Source organism: Stegodyphus dumicola, chromosome 5 (genome assembly GCF_044657685.1).
Source record: "Stegodyphus dumicola isolate Sdum_Otavi_A_Nest chromosome 5, ASM4465768v1".
NCBI lineage: Eukaryota > Metazoa > Arthropoda > Arachnida > Araneae > Eresidae > Stegodyphus > Stegodyphus dumicola.
The window spans coordinates 92,907,027-92,922,416 of record NC_140772.1 but is presented as its reverse complement, the minus strand read 5'-3'; positions in this window follow the sequence as shown (position 1 = coordinate 92,922,416).

The window sequence follows — 15,390 nt, the reverse complement described above, 5'->3', positions numbered from 1 at the left end:
TTTCTTTTAAATATATAAGTATTCAGTGTATGAGTATATGAGTTCATAATATTTTTCTGTACATGAGTAAATACTGAAATAAAATTCGTTTCGAAATTTTTGACGCACGCTAGTTGGCAACAAATGTTTCCAAAGGTGTTTTGTGGTAACTTGCGGCTGGGAGTCACCACTGATGGACTAAAAATATTTTCTGTTAGTTATCTCCCATTAATATAGCAGCAATTCATTTACAGAGCCATGAATTGGACCTGCTGTAAATTATGACCAGATTGTAATACAGTTAGAGAAATTAAAGGCTTTAATGCTGAAGAGGGTTTAAATGTGCACGATATTGTGGAAGTTATTTACAGGCCTTTAGAAATTGATACAAAGACCTAGATGAAGAGGGGTGATGATTCTAGTTCCATGATCCCCTGCCAAGGAAATGTTAATATTAGAGTAATGTACAAAGTTTTCATGTAAGAGTATTACATTCATAAAGCAATAGAAAGCTGCATCATAAGCATTTTCAGTAACAATGCAGTGTTTTATTTTAAGAACATTTTAATACATAGAAAACAAAAAATCGCATTGGACAAATTCTAAGTGAAACGGATATCCAGAGAGTATCAAACAGAATCGAGTTTGTCCTAAAAAGACAAAGAAATGGAAGAAGAAAATGACACAGAAAGATAATTACCTAAAGTTTTTATGGAAGGCGTCTCATCCTTCACACAAAAACATCTCTTCGTTATCATTTTTCATTTGGGCCCTCCATTTTCCTTTATAAAATACAGCGATATGAAAGTTAAGCTTTTGTTTAATTTTATCTGCTTAATAGCATTATAGAAAGTATTCTGTTGTTTTTTTTTATTAACGTTATGAACAAACATTGTTGCAAATTCATGATTAAGTAATCATCTGTGGCCCAGGAAGATATTAAACAATTTTACATTAGTTACTAGAGTCATTTGGTTTCTTTGAGAGCAGGAACAAAAAACACGAAAAATCAGCTATGTCCACGTGTAATGAGAACTCCGGACCTCCGACTGCTAGCGGGACGAACTTCTAGTTACACCATGAAGACAAGCGGTGAGTAGAGAGAAAATTCCTTAAAACTGTGGAGAAAATATTTTAGATTTACATATATTTCAAATGATGTCTTCAGGAACGAATTGCATTATTAAGTTCAGGTTTCACTGTATTTTTTAAAAAGTATAAATTCAGTGGATACCTTAAAGAAATTTTTAATTCAATTTTTGCATATCAACACTTTAAAAATTTCATATAAAATTTATGTAAAGGATATAAAATTTATGTAAGGAAACCAATGAATATTAGACATGCAGTTTTTCTTCTGAAACGGTTTTTCTTGTTTCTTGTGAAAATAATACCTGTATGAGCAAATATAACATAAGTTAGAAGAGAAAGATCAGCGGAACTATCTTAAACATAAATTTTACGTTTTAAACAAAACTACAATGCTTTTAACTGGTTTGCCTCTATTGCTTTAAGGAAATTAAGGTATATCATATTTGTTCTAGAAAAGTCGTATTTTTATCGGATGGGTATATACATCGAAAACTCTAGAAATATGCTAGACAAACACATCAATGAGTTGACGGCTAAAGTAAAGAAAACTGTTGCTTTGTACGGAGATCGGATCATGCTGGCTGAACTGACTGCATTTCTGTGTTTGTAACATAAATACAATTCTGTTTGATTTCAGAAAATCCTCCCCTCAGATATCATTCCATTTATACAATGGTTGTTCTGATTCTTTGCCTTAATTGAAAATCTGAGATTAATATCGACATCATGTATATAAGATAATATAACATATATGATAAAAACTATGAAAGCAAACGTCTCATTTTAATTGGCTATAAAATCTTTTATTTATTTATTTATTTATTTATTTATTTATTTTACATTCGGGGATGGGATTTCCTCTCTTTGTCTCAGATATAGCGCCTTAAGTCTACACTGCGACATTCAAATTCATCATGCGATCCTACGTAACGCTTCAGGCAGTTAACGCTTGCCCAATCAAATAATTGTAAACCAAAACTTAAAAACACTGAAACTTTTGACTCCCTCCCTTCTTCCCCTTAAATGTGGCGCCACTTTTTCACTTCATCTGTGCACTGCTTGGACGTAATTTTCTTGTGCTTGCTTGGTATCGCAACAGTTATGAAAAATGAAAATGTTCTTTAATAGACACTAGTAGAGGGACAAGTGACTGTGGCCACAAGTAAATGTGAATCTAAATAAATAATGGAATTAAAACCACCTCGACTGCTAAGTTCTTCGTATTTACGAATTCCACGTTTTAAGTATCAAGTATCTTCGCAATTAGCATTTCTACGCATCTACTTCTCATAGTTCTTATATCAGTGCTTCCAAAATCGTGCTATCATTACACACACACACACATATATATATATATATATATGCTGTAGGTTCCCAAAGTACCTGAAAATACAATACGACGTAAGTATCAAGTTTTCTTTAGAAAAACTGCCAGTATTGCACTTTTATAAATTCCAATGAAATTTTTCATTTGAAATCTATGCTAGCGTGAGCTCAGTCTTTCCTAAATATGAATTTTATTTTAAAAGTACTCCTTTCGTATATTATTTAGCTAAAGTGTGCATACTTCGTTTGATATTAATGCATTATAAAGTTATCTTCCAATTTAAACTATACAAAATTAATAACGAATATTCATTTCCCAAATACCCTGATTTAGCTGTGTAAATGGAAGGATGTTATTATGTCAAAGGTGAATGCACATTAATAATCCGTATCTCCATTTTTGTTCAGAACTATGCACGAAAGAATTAATAAATTTGCTTTCGTTATCAATAAATCTCGTCATCTAAAATTACTACCTCAGAATGTCAATTAAGATAACTACTTTGTTAATAATGGCATGAATAATACTAGCATGAAATTATTTACAGAATATAAGCTCGGTAATTCATACTTTTAATTTAACTAATCGAGTAGCAATTACACGCACTCATTAACCAGATTTTAAATTTTCTCAATAGTCATTATTACTTTATTTACTCTTCTTAATACTTCTGTTTCAAGAGAATCATAGAGGAAAATCGTAAGTGAGTATAAGCAAATTTTTGTCCATTTAAATTCTGAATTATCGTACGATATATGTGTAACAGTATAAAGCACTAATGTCATGAATTTCTCCCATTAAATCAGGCTGTTATGAAAAAAAAAAAGGTTATATTATAAAGTCCGAATATAAACGTGTTACAGTATGAATTACGAATGTCAAGGATTTCTCCAACTAAACCTGGCTTATATGAATATATAATAATCTTTATAAGTATAAATATAAAAATATTTTTTCTCATTAGAAATTAATACACAAAGGTAGAAAATTTTGAACGGAGAACTTAAGAATGTAAGAACCCTTCCCTTTAACTCACAATCAAACTTCTTCTGTCAAAGACGTGAAAGTTTCGGACTGTAGGAAAAAGAATAGGAAAATAATAATGCCAGAGTGAAATTTAAATTTATGAAAAACACAAACTTTTTTTTTTTTTTTTTTGGCTTAGACTTTGATCAGAACTCTACAGATTTTGAGGGTGACCGCATACAGATTACTCTTCTTCAGAAACCAAAAAAGTATGAAAAACAGAGCAGAGACGATTGTATTTATATCAAAAGCAACAGTTGGAACAAAGCAAGTACGAGCGCAGCACCCTGTCGATGATAATGATGAATCTGAAAGCTATTAGATTTTTATAGATATTAGAAGACTGGCTTGGAATTATTGTCAATAATGAAAGAAAATACATTTTTGTGAATGTGAAAAGCGTTAAGTAAATTCAGGTCACCAGCTGAAAAGATTTGTGGACGATTTTTGCGGAACCAAAATCAAAATTATGATTAAGTTTCCAACTGTGATTAGCTAGCAAAAGTTTGGTTATTTCCCTTTGTCGGACATGAGATTCGCCTTCCTTGACGAGAAAATTTAACTGCCTTTTAAATTGTCTGATATATCCCAAACCCTTTTGAGAAGAAATGCTATAAAGTTCCTAAGAATTAAAGTCAGAGAGAGAATTTTTAAGAATCGAACAACGAGCTTCGATGAGAGATGCGAGAAATACCTCAGAGTTGAATTCTTGGAGAAAACTTGCAATTTTATAAATCATGGGAGGATGAAACAAAATGCCAACAAAGTTACCAATGTTAGCTGCAACAGGTTTTTAAAGGAACTACAACGACCATTTGAAGTATCCTCTGTCAATGGGATGCTGATTTCAAATAATTGATTTCATAAGAAAACAGGTATTCTGAGAAACAAATTATGAGAGCGCCATGTGCTGACAGTAAAATGAAGTCTACCATTGCTTACCAAGATGATATAATTTAGCATGGAAAGGTAAACAAAGACAAAAAGGAATGGTTTACTGCAAAGATAAATGCTGAAATCAATTCATTCTAAATAGTTAAAATATCAGGAAAATAAGGGAATTGCCAGATTAGGTTTTAAATTTTAATGTCTCAGCTACTTAGCGAACCCAGGGCCGAAGAACTATTTCTTATGATAATTTGATTTCGAAATAATGTATGTATACGTCAACAAGAACCAGACTGAGATGATTACCCATAAATAGTTCTTAAGTTTAACCGTAATTGTTATTGGGAAAACAAACTGGATCGCACTCAAAGAAATTTTAGCTTGCGAAACTGTAATGAAATATTATATAGAGGTAGTTTAATTAATTTTTGAACTAATGCTGGAATAATTCAAAAGAAAACTTAATAATTTACTTTTTATGTTACAAATGTTTGTGTTCAGACCAGCAATGACCTGAACAGAAGAGAATATTAATATTTGATTTTGTTGTGCCTCAATAACCTAATATTAAATAAAAGATAAACCTTGACTTACTAATGTAATAGTGCCAAACACTGCCCATATTATAATGTCAAAAAGCTAATTTTCTCACCCGTGAAACAGATATTTATTTGGAACATTAATGATGTAGTAGAAATTGAGATGCATAGTCAGTCGCAAAGAAACCTAGTTAGATGATAACACTCACCAATTCGTTGTTGAAGAAGAGAACAGAGCAGGAAGTATAATTTTGAAACATCAGATAAGTTTTTAGATATTTATATCCAAAATGCTTGTGTAATTCTATAGGTCTAAATAGAAATGGAAATTGTCCAGCTGTTTTAACCGCAATACACAGCTTTGTCAATCTCTTGTTTCTGCCTCATGATTCGAAACAAAATGGCGTAAGAAATTAGCTTCTGGTTTCAGTTCTGAATTTAAGAAATATTCTTCATCCTAGTAAGCTGTTCCATGAGGAAGAAATTAGCATATCTATGGACAAGTATTAAAGGCGGTCACAGGTTAGGAGAAGAAATAATAACATGAAGAAACACTAAGATTTGCTATTGAAAACTGTCACACCGAATCGTCGAAGGAAGAAGTCTCCAGATATGTCTCGCAGCCTACATTATAAGCTAACTTCTTCAGTGCGTAAGAGAGAGATAAGCAACCCCGAAAAGAGTTATTCTTAGCTTTTTTGGCTGGTGTCAGCTGCCACCGTTAAACTGGAACAAGTGAATCATGTGAGACTAGCCTTCATTGAAACTATCTCTTAAACTTTAGCATGTGTGAATTGAAATTTCGGAGAGTGGTTTCGATACATTTTAATGCTCCCTCAACTGGATCGTAAGTAAACAAAACAAAAGAAGCTCTTATTGAGCGCTAAGGAGAAATATCTTTAATTTTATCGACGAATTTAAAAGAAAATTTTATAGTGTAAATATTGTTATGAAGTAAAGAGGAAAATCTAAAATTTAAATATTTGTCTAAAGGGTATGTGATATTCTTAAATTAAAAATCATATGGCACCAAAAGGAATTCCAGTTTTTTTCTTTGGGAAAAGCATAAAACATAGCGTAGCAATAAATGGGTGATTTCTTTTTTAAACAAACTCTATCGATTAACTAAGGATCTCAATAAAATAAAAGTAAATTACATAATAATTTAGTGTTACTTAACTGGAGGCATTTAGTTAGCTTTTAGCTGCAAATAATGTGAATAAGAGGTAAAGTTCGGAAATAATTATGAAACCTTTTTTTAGTTTCTAATAATATTGAATAATAATGTACTTTTATTAACATATTTTTAAAAATTATTACAATTGATTGGCAGAGATTACACATATCCATATAGGTTGTTATATAAAGGAAGCTATAAGTGACGAATTTTCCTTCGAAAAAAGCCATTCATGGATTGTTTTATGCGTTGCAAGTTGCGTTATATATTACGTTAAAAGAAGGACCCATATCAGCATGACTCAGTGTCCGGAAGTGGGATGATTCAGAAACTGAAGTTTATCATACCGTGCAACCACTGCTAACGATTGTCAAGATTCAATGACTATTATAAAACTGCGCATTCAGCACGTCCAGAAGAGCCATACAGAGAGCGGTATATGAGATCTTAACTGCTATTATTCACCATTGCTCGAAAGACAGTTTGTCATGCTCTCTGTTAGGGACCACACAGTTACGTTACGTACCCGGGATTAGGAGTCTGAGTATGTTGAACAGCATCAAGTATCCGAACTTACAGGGCGACGACGTCTTCAACGCTACGGATTGTCAGCAAGGCTACCATTGCTTTAGTTTTCCTTGATGCTAGATCGCAGTTCCGTTCAACGATGCACATGCAACGTTAAACGATGCAACGCTAAAATATGTAATAGTGGAGCGTTATTTAGCTTGTTTCCTTAAAGTGTACATTGTGAATATTTTTAAGGGCAGAGAAAGATGGAAATAAAGAAGATATATTAAAATAATCCAACTAACAATGTAAGAAAAATTATCAAACGATTGAAGGTAAACCATGAAATACCACTGTTGACAATATTGTAATTGATTAGCACTGATGATCATGATATTCTTCTTTAAAAGTAGCTAATCAGGCACACGAAATCGATTAATAAAACTAGCTTCTTCTGGAATATTTGAAAAAATGTACATAAAATTAAAGCTTTATGAATAGTATTCAAGCATCATTGCGCAAACGTTCATTGACAATAAAATCTTTAAAATAATAATAAATATCTTTAAAATAAAAACTCTCACACATTTCCTACGCTACGTTTGATTTGGATGAAAGTTAAAGCTCAGATCAATAAGCAAAGCAAAGGTATTGAGATTGCAAACCAAAGTGATATAGGATGGTTATACATCATATAATTTTCATTAAAAAGTTTCAAGTTACATTAAGGGTAAATTTTTATTATATAAAGTAAACAAAATTTAAAAATAATATTAATATCATTTAAAGTGCATAATAAACAGTGCTGGATGAGATTAAAGTAATTTTATTTTAGCAGAGTAGGAAGGTCAAAAGAAGCTGCGTTAACATGGTTTCTATCAGGGAGACGCCGAGACGTGAGTCTAAGGTGACCAGACAAAAGCCCACTGGACGAAAGCGCACGCTACAAAAACCCACAAAAAAGACCCCACTGGGATAATTGCCCACGAGACTAATACCCACACCCATGAAAGCGCACATTGATAAAAGCACACACAGATGAAAGTCTACGTTGATAAAAGCCCACACTGACAAAAAAACCACACCGATATATAAGCTACGTAAAAATGAATATTTTTCCCTATCTTCTTCAGCTGCACAAAGTAGATTAATGAATAAAGATAAAATAAAAAAAAATAATTCAATTAATAACAAATAATTGAACAATAAATTTAAGTAGAGGAACATTTGGGCATTAGTGCATTTTGGGCTCCGGCTGAATTAAGAGAGTCAATCAAAATAATGTAATTATAAACATATATATGTATGTGTAACATTGTTATTATATTTACGCGACAAATGGAACTGCTCTCGGATAAGTCCGACAAAGGGAGGTGAAAGAGAATACTGGCCACACTGCTTCTTTTAATTCTACGTACAAAATTATAAGAAGTATAAAATGTTGTATGTAAATTTTCATAATATACAGAGAATAATTTATGACTAATTTAACACCTCAAAAAATTTTGCACATAATGAATTTAATATGGAGAATCAAAGCTGAACTTTTATTTCAACAAGAATCATAAAAGTACCGTATTTTATTATGATTAAGAAACCATTTGATTGCGCTATCACAAATACTGTTTTCATGGTGAATTAAAAGCACAGTTTCAAATAATCTAGTTAAATTTTCACAACTTGGATTTTACATAAATTAATTTCATTCCCACTTGAAATTTCATTTTTAAACATAATAATTAATGTTCGTAAAATTTTTCAGGAAGTCAATATATTTTGGATTTGCTGAAAATGTGTGCTGTTTTTTAAATGGGCATTCGTCTTGTGGGCTTTTGTCATGCAGTTTTCTAACTGGCCGCTGACTATTCAGGCGGGAAACCATTGAGTTCCTATTCTTCTGCCCCCCAGCTGAGTGAAAAACCAGTTAAAGAGAGGAGAGACTTCCTTAATTGCTTTATCCCCTATCGAACCTGGGATGCCAAAGAACGGCCTCAGAAGCATGGTTCATGCTAAGAAGAGAGGGGATGGCAGGAGAGCAAGAGATTGGTGTCACTTGTAAGATCTATCTCTATTTCTCCAAATGCACTAACTTAGATCCTACAATGAACCTGGCGAATTCTCGCACAGGCGTGCATTAAATACCAGCACAGAAGAAGAGTGCAAAATAACCCTTTATTAAATCAGACTAATTTAACAGTTATCTTTATTTAATTAATTTATTATTATTTATTTATTTATTAATTTAATTTAATTATTAAATTAACAGGAATTATCTTTATTTATATTAGTTAAGGAGTTATCTTTGTTGTTGCGAAGCTAAGTTTCTCTAGATTGGGAACAAATCCACTAGTCTGCTGTTTCAAATGTAAACAATCAATGGCTGCCATAAAAAAAAGGCTTAGCGGCACTTAAACAACTTTAAAATTGTTGATAATTTTAAACATATTGCATACAGACTTACTAAAGGCATAAAAACCTTAAACGGAAGATAAAAACAACATAATTCAATCATTTTAGAGCAAAAAATACACAATTTACAAATATATAAGAGTAAAGAAACTGAGATCACTGAGCCGGTTAACAGAGTGCATATATATATAAATATATTTATATACGTTTGGTGCGGCCGATTGCAACCAAAATAGGAGGTGCACATCTACATGTTATAGCAGTCCTATATACAAAATTTCAACGTTCTGAGGCTACTCGTTTTTGAGTTATGCGAGATACGTACGTACGCACGTACGTACATACGTTGGTACAGACGCCACGGAAAATTCTCTTCAGAATTCATTTTAAAGCAGTTTTATAATTTTTTTGGAAGAAACGGGTCTTTTATTCTGTCCTTACGTATAGATAGATATCACGCAAAAACATCGTTAAATTGCATTCGATAACGGTCAAAATGGATATTTTCGTTGAAATATTCTGCCTGAAACTTTTCGCGATTACAATACTTCCTTTTTACTTCGTACAAGGAAGTAAAAATATACCGTCCGTGCTGCCGTGATACATACGCATGATCGTGTTTAGAAATCATTGGTGCTGTATAGTCCAAAATAAAGATCGAACAAAAATAGAGGCTTTTAGGGTTTGATCAACACTAGCAATAATATAGCTTTTATTAAGAAAAGACAGCTTTTGAATCCAGGTGGCAATCGGTCCCACTTCTACAGGAACGCTGGTTTCAGGTCTTGAAAGGGTCTGCGATGTAGAAGGAGAATTGCTTCTGCCCAGTTGTCCAGACATGTTCTATAGTGTTTATATCTCGAAATCTAGCTTGTCGATCCGTCTGGTTAATATTCCAATTTTCCTAAAAACAATCCACCAAATAAAAGTGAGCAAACGTTGTTGTATATAAAAATTAACTAAGGACCAACTACAGCCCTGAAAAGACGAGCATAGGCTTATAGTTGTAAGATTCAGTTTCTGGTTGCGTCCATCTCCACTTTGTGCTTAAAACAGCCCAATAGCCTTGTGCAGACAACACCGACTCAGTGACGGACGGACTTAGTCATAGTGATTCTCGTGGTAATATCATCTTGGAGAGACCTAGAAATCCGATACTAGTACTCGAGCAGAGTGACAGCGGAGGTCTAACAGACTGAGCAAGCATCATGTTAGATGAGGGCACAGACGTTCAAATTAGGCATTTAAAATTAGGCGAAACCGCAACCTTATTTTGGCGTAGATTCAAACTCAAACCTTTGAGGTTGATTAGACACAAATGTAAGAAACACAAGACTTCTGGTAGTTAGGATGGTTTCGTTAGAATCAATTTAACATGGAAAATTATTCTTTTGCAGCTTTCATTCTTTATCACACACAATTAAATAATATTATTAAAGTAATTGCAGATCCTGAATTCTTACTTTAATAAAAGTAAATTATCACCTAATCAAACGCTAATAAATTAAAGTTAATTTTATTACATGAGTGGTGTCTTTTTAATACTTTGGTAATGGAACATATATGGATAAGAAGTATTACAGAGTATTTGATTTGGATGAAGTACATAACAGCTAATATTTAGTTTAAATAAATTGCATTCATATAGCATACGCACATCTAATTTGCATATCTGTAACTGCAATAAGTATTGAAAGACTAATTAGGTGAGTAAAAATTGCTATTTTGTATTGAAAAATCTAATAAGTACAGCTTTAATACAGCACTGATAACAGCAGATTTTAGTATCTAAAATTAGATATCACGATGGTTTATGGAAAGCGTCCAGGTAAAGCAAATAAATTGAAGTAAATGAAATAATAAAACTAAATAAAATGGTAATAAGAATTAATTTAATTTATTAATAAATTAAATTAAATTTATGATGTTAAACAATAAATTAAAGCACTGAAACTTATTTTATTTGGATCTCAGTCGAATTTAAGCCCTGAGCAACAAAAATAGGATTATTAATAATTTCTACAGCAGGTAACCAAAATAACTTTTTATATTTCATTGTTCATTATTTTTACATAATCATAAAATAATATTTTTTACTAGATAAAAAGCGTTACAAATTTACTTTCTGTTCAAGTATAACCCAGAGAAATTATACCCAAGACATTAATAGGATAACTGAAAAAAAAAAGGATTAAATATGAGGACATTAGTGTTATAGAAAGAAGACACATTTTGAACCATTTTTTATTCCGTTGAAAACAATTTCTGTAAAATAACGCACTCCTCTGGGAAATGTACTGTTAACTAATTTGAAACAAAGTATTTTCTAAATCGAAGTGTTAGATTCTCCGTGAGGGGTGGGGTAGCATGAAAGCTGCAACAATTCCGTTAAAGTTTTGAAAAGCAATCTTATACAATCGATAATATGACCTTCGGGATAAAATCGATCTATTTTCTTAGAAAGTGAAGTCTGGGCATTTCTGTTTTAAGAGCATTGAAAAAATCTATACCTCTTATCATTATCATTTGCAACTGCCATCTGCTTTAATACTGTCATTGTGAATTTAAGTTTCCCAATAAACGTACGTTCAACTAAAAACTCACACTAATATGCGGTTATGTAGAAAATAAAGAATCAGTCAATATTATTTTATATAATTACAATGAAAAGCACACTTTTGAAAGCAATTAAGCGATATTCTTTAATTAAAAACTTAGTACAATAAAGAACATCATGTTTTATAAATAAGTTGAGGAATAATTTAGAGAACTGTTAACTGTTCCTTGATTAACTTCCAAAGAATCTGCTTAATGCTAGTAATGGCGTCATACACAGTTAATTCAAAATCACAATTAATCCAAGTGTAGTCAAAAATACAGGAGAAATGAAATTTTATGCTTAATCGAAAAGTAACTTACAGTCAATTTTTGTGACATCCGGTTAATTATCAAGTCCGGCTTTACTAGCTAATAAATAAACAATAACCCGTTCCATAAGCTACAAATGATCTCGAAAGCAATAGAGGTGAAAGAAGAAAAAAAATAATAAGAAAATAATTTAAGCATTAATTCTTAGCTAAAGATGCTCCTTTTTCGTAAAGATACACTTCCCTTTCGTATCCGGACGAATGAGGCTTCATTTCGCAATGCTGCCATCCCACTGGATGACTACTTGCCATCTTGATCATTTGCTTTTGAGAATACCAATACCGTCTTCTCTTTTCCATGTTCAATCTTCCTATTAGTACATGTTATCTTCAAGTTAATTCGCTGTCAGCGGCTTATCATTTAGCTCATAACAGCCCTATTTAAACCTATAAATGCTAAGCTCATAACGAATCAATATATCTCATTGCTTATTTCGTGGTGTAATTGGTACCGCGTCTGACTAGAAACCGGACGTTCGAATCCCAGTGAAGGTTTAGCTAATTTTCATATTTAATGATTTAGGCAAATATTTAGAAACTTTACAATTGTTAAGCACTTTACTTATACTTTCAAAGTGGTTTAGTGTGCTAAGTAAATTCAATCAGTATTCAAAATAAAAATGAACATAGTGCAAAGATAAACTTATACAATAGGAAGTAATAATATAATGCCATTGAGAGAAAACTGAGAGGGAAAAAATAGCTAGAAATGTTTTCGTGTAATAGTTATACATTATGCATTAAGTACAATTAAATTAATTGCGTTTTATTTTGCGTAAAAACAATTTTCAAATACTGCGACTCCATCTGCTGTCTCTTCTCTTATCCCGTGTTCTTTTCTTTTCCTTTTATAATTTTCCATAGACAGTACTGTAAACCAAGTTATAGACAACTATATTTTAATTATTTTGCTTCATTAACTATATCATCTAAAATTGTGGATAATGGATAGTCATCTGTCGGACGACATTCAAAGAGATGTTTCAGCGTAATTGCGGCATTTATAAAAAAATCAAAAGTTTACAATGCCTAGAATTTTGTACAATAGTTACAGAGTACTATTATAATGATATATGATTAAAAACAAAATTATTGTTTTTTTTTTTTCTGACATATGTTTAGCGAAACTATTTTGAAATAATGAAAGCAAAACAACGAAAGTCAACGAATGAGCTGTATAATGTAAGGTTTTGTGTCGTGTTAATTAAAACCTAAATATTGTTTTGAATATATACATATGACAGGCTACGGGACTAAATTACAAAACTTAAAAAGAAGCGAACTTAATATTCTAGTCAAATATTTCTATTATTCTAACATATAGGGTAGTTCAGATCGAATATATAAACAAAAAAAAAAAACAAAAAAAAAAAAAAAAAAACATGAACTAATCATTATTTTCACATTCTCATAACGTCCAGATAGGGAGGAGCCAAAGAAGCGAACAGACGAGGAGACTACAATGTTAACTTTGAAAATATCAATAAATATTTCTCAAAAACACACGCTCTGGGGTAAACAGAGATATTATAATTTTAGCCGTCAGAGTTGGTGCATTTTGTTCTTTTATTTATACAAATTTTGGCTGTATTTGCTTAAGATGTTCATTTCCTTCTCGTTTCTCTTTCCTCTTGTCAATTACATATCCTGTTACAAAAGCATGTTTTGGTACTGATATTACGTATTACACGTTTCCTAATGCAGATTTTATGGTCCGACTAAATTTAAAAGACTAAAAGGTATTTTTTACGCCTTCTTAGCATGCCTTCGTGGTGTAGTTGTCAGCACACTCAACACGTATTCGAGAGGTCCCTGGTTCGAGTGCCGGCGAGGGCATTGCTCATTTTTCACGCCTCTCAGCATTAAACATCCTAATGTCTCTACAAAACAAAGTTAAGATTCTTATATTCATAATACTAAGGGTGATTTTCCTAATACTAAGTGTGATTCATAATACTAAGGGTGAATTATCAGCGAAAGCTCAGCAAATTTAACGTTTGCCGTAAAATATAAGATTATGCGCTATGCTTACACCCCATAAACTTATTATATTTTGTTTACTTGTTAGTACACTATACAATACACTGTTTACCTTGGGTTTGCATATTATAAAACTCTATTAAACAGCATATAGAATATGCAGGCTATGGTTTCTTAGATATATACTGCAAACACGTACTATTTTCTACAATTATTATACTGTGGACGTTCATTAAATCGAATTCAGTTAATTCGAACTGATCCAAAGGCGTCAAAAACTTGTATTGGAATTAATGTTAATAATATATCATTAAATCGAACTACAATTTTATCACTTCTGTTAATTCGAACAAAAATTTGTCAGGAAACGAATTTGATTTTCCTCTTTTAAAGGAGAAAATACACGCTGTATGTATTATTTTTTGTGTCAAAATCAAATGTATTTACTTCAGTGTAGTATTATTAGACTATTGCATTTCCACTAAACGTTAGCGGTTATTCTCCTACAATCCATCTCTTATCTGTGCTTAATGGACAAAACTTCCTGGCCTAACCCGTTTCTATGGATTCATTCAGATCCCTATGAGGAGAATAATTTGTTATAAACGTTTCTTAGAATTTCGGAAAACCTGGCTTTAAGTTCTTCCTCATTGTGTGGTGTGAACGTGTAAGAATTCAGAATGTCTACATGGGGAAAATACAGAATTCTAACTTTGGAGACAAAGGTAAACAATTTAAAAACTGTAGAGAATGGCGAATGTAAAACAAATTAGCAGATGACTTTGGAATTTAAAAAATACCTTGTTAATTTATTTGAAAAACAAGGAACCGATTTTATATTCATGGGAAAAATCTAAATTTGCTAAAGGAAGGAAACGCATGAGAAAAACCTCTTAGGAATGTCTAGAAAAAGCTCAAACGCTCTACCGCTATGGTTCCAGAAGGATAGATTTCGAAATTCTTGCATAAATGGACCCATATTGCAGACGAAGGCTGATGAACTGGCAAGTTCAATGGGTACTGAAGATTTTAAATGAAGTGATGGATGGCTTACTCGATTTAAGTCAATGCTTATCAAACTGCCAAAGCAATATTTCTTTTCAATCTGTATGTGGCCAAAGCTGTGATATAAGCGAAGACATATGCAATAATTTCGGTAGGAAACTTCCAGAGCCATTATGTGCCTATCTGCCGAAAGATATTTTTAATGCCGACAAAACTGCATTTTTTATACACTTTTGCAAACAAGACGTTACATTTGAAACGGCAGATAAAATCGGTAAACAGAGTATTACAGCTCTATTTGTGGATAACACAACTTGCCACAAAAACCTTCGAAAACTGAGTTCCATACAGGCTGAATATTTGCCGGTAAGCACAACTGCAAAACTTCAGCCAATAGACCAAGTAATCATCCGGAATCTTTAAACAAATTTTCGTAAAAGACTTCTACAACGAACCATTTTTTTTCTTTAGACTGTGGTGAAAACTACGACATTATTCTGCTGATAGCCATAAATGTTCTATAAGTCATAT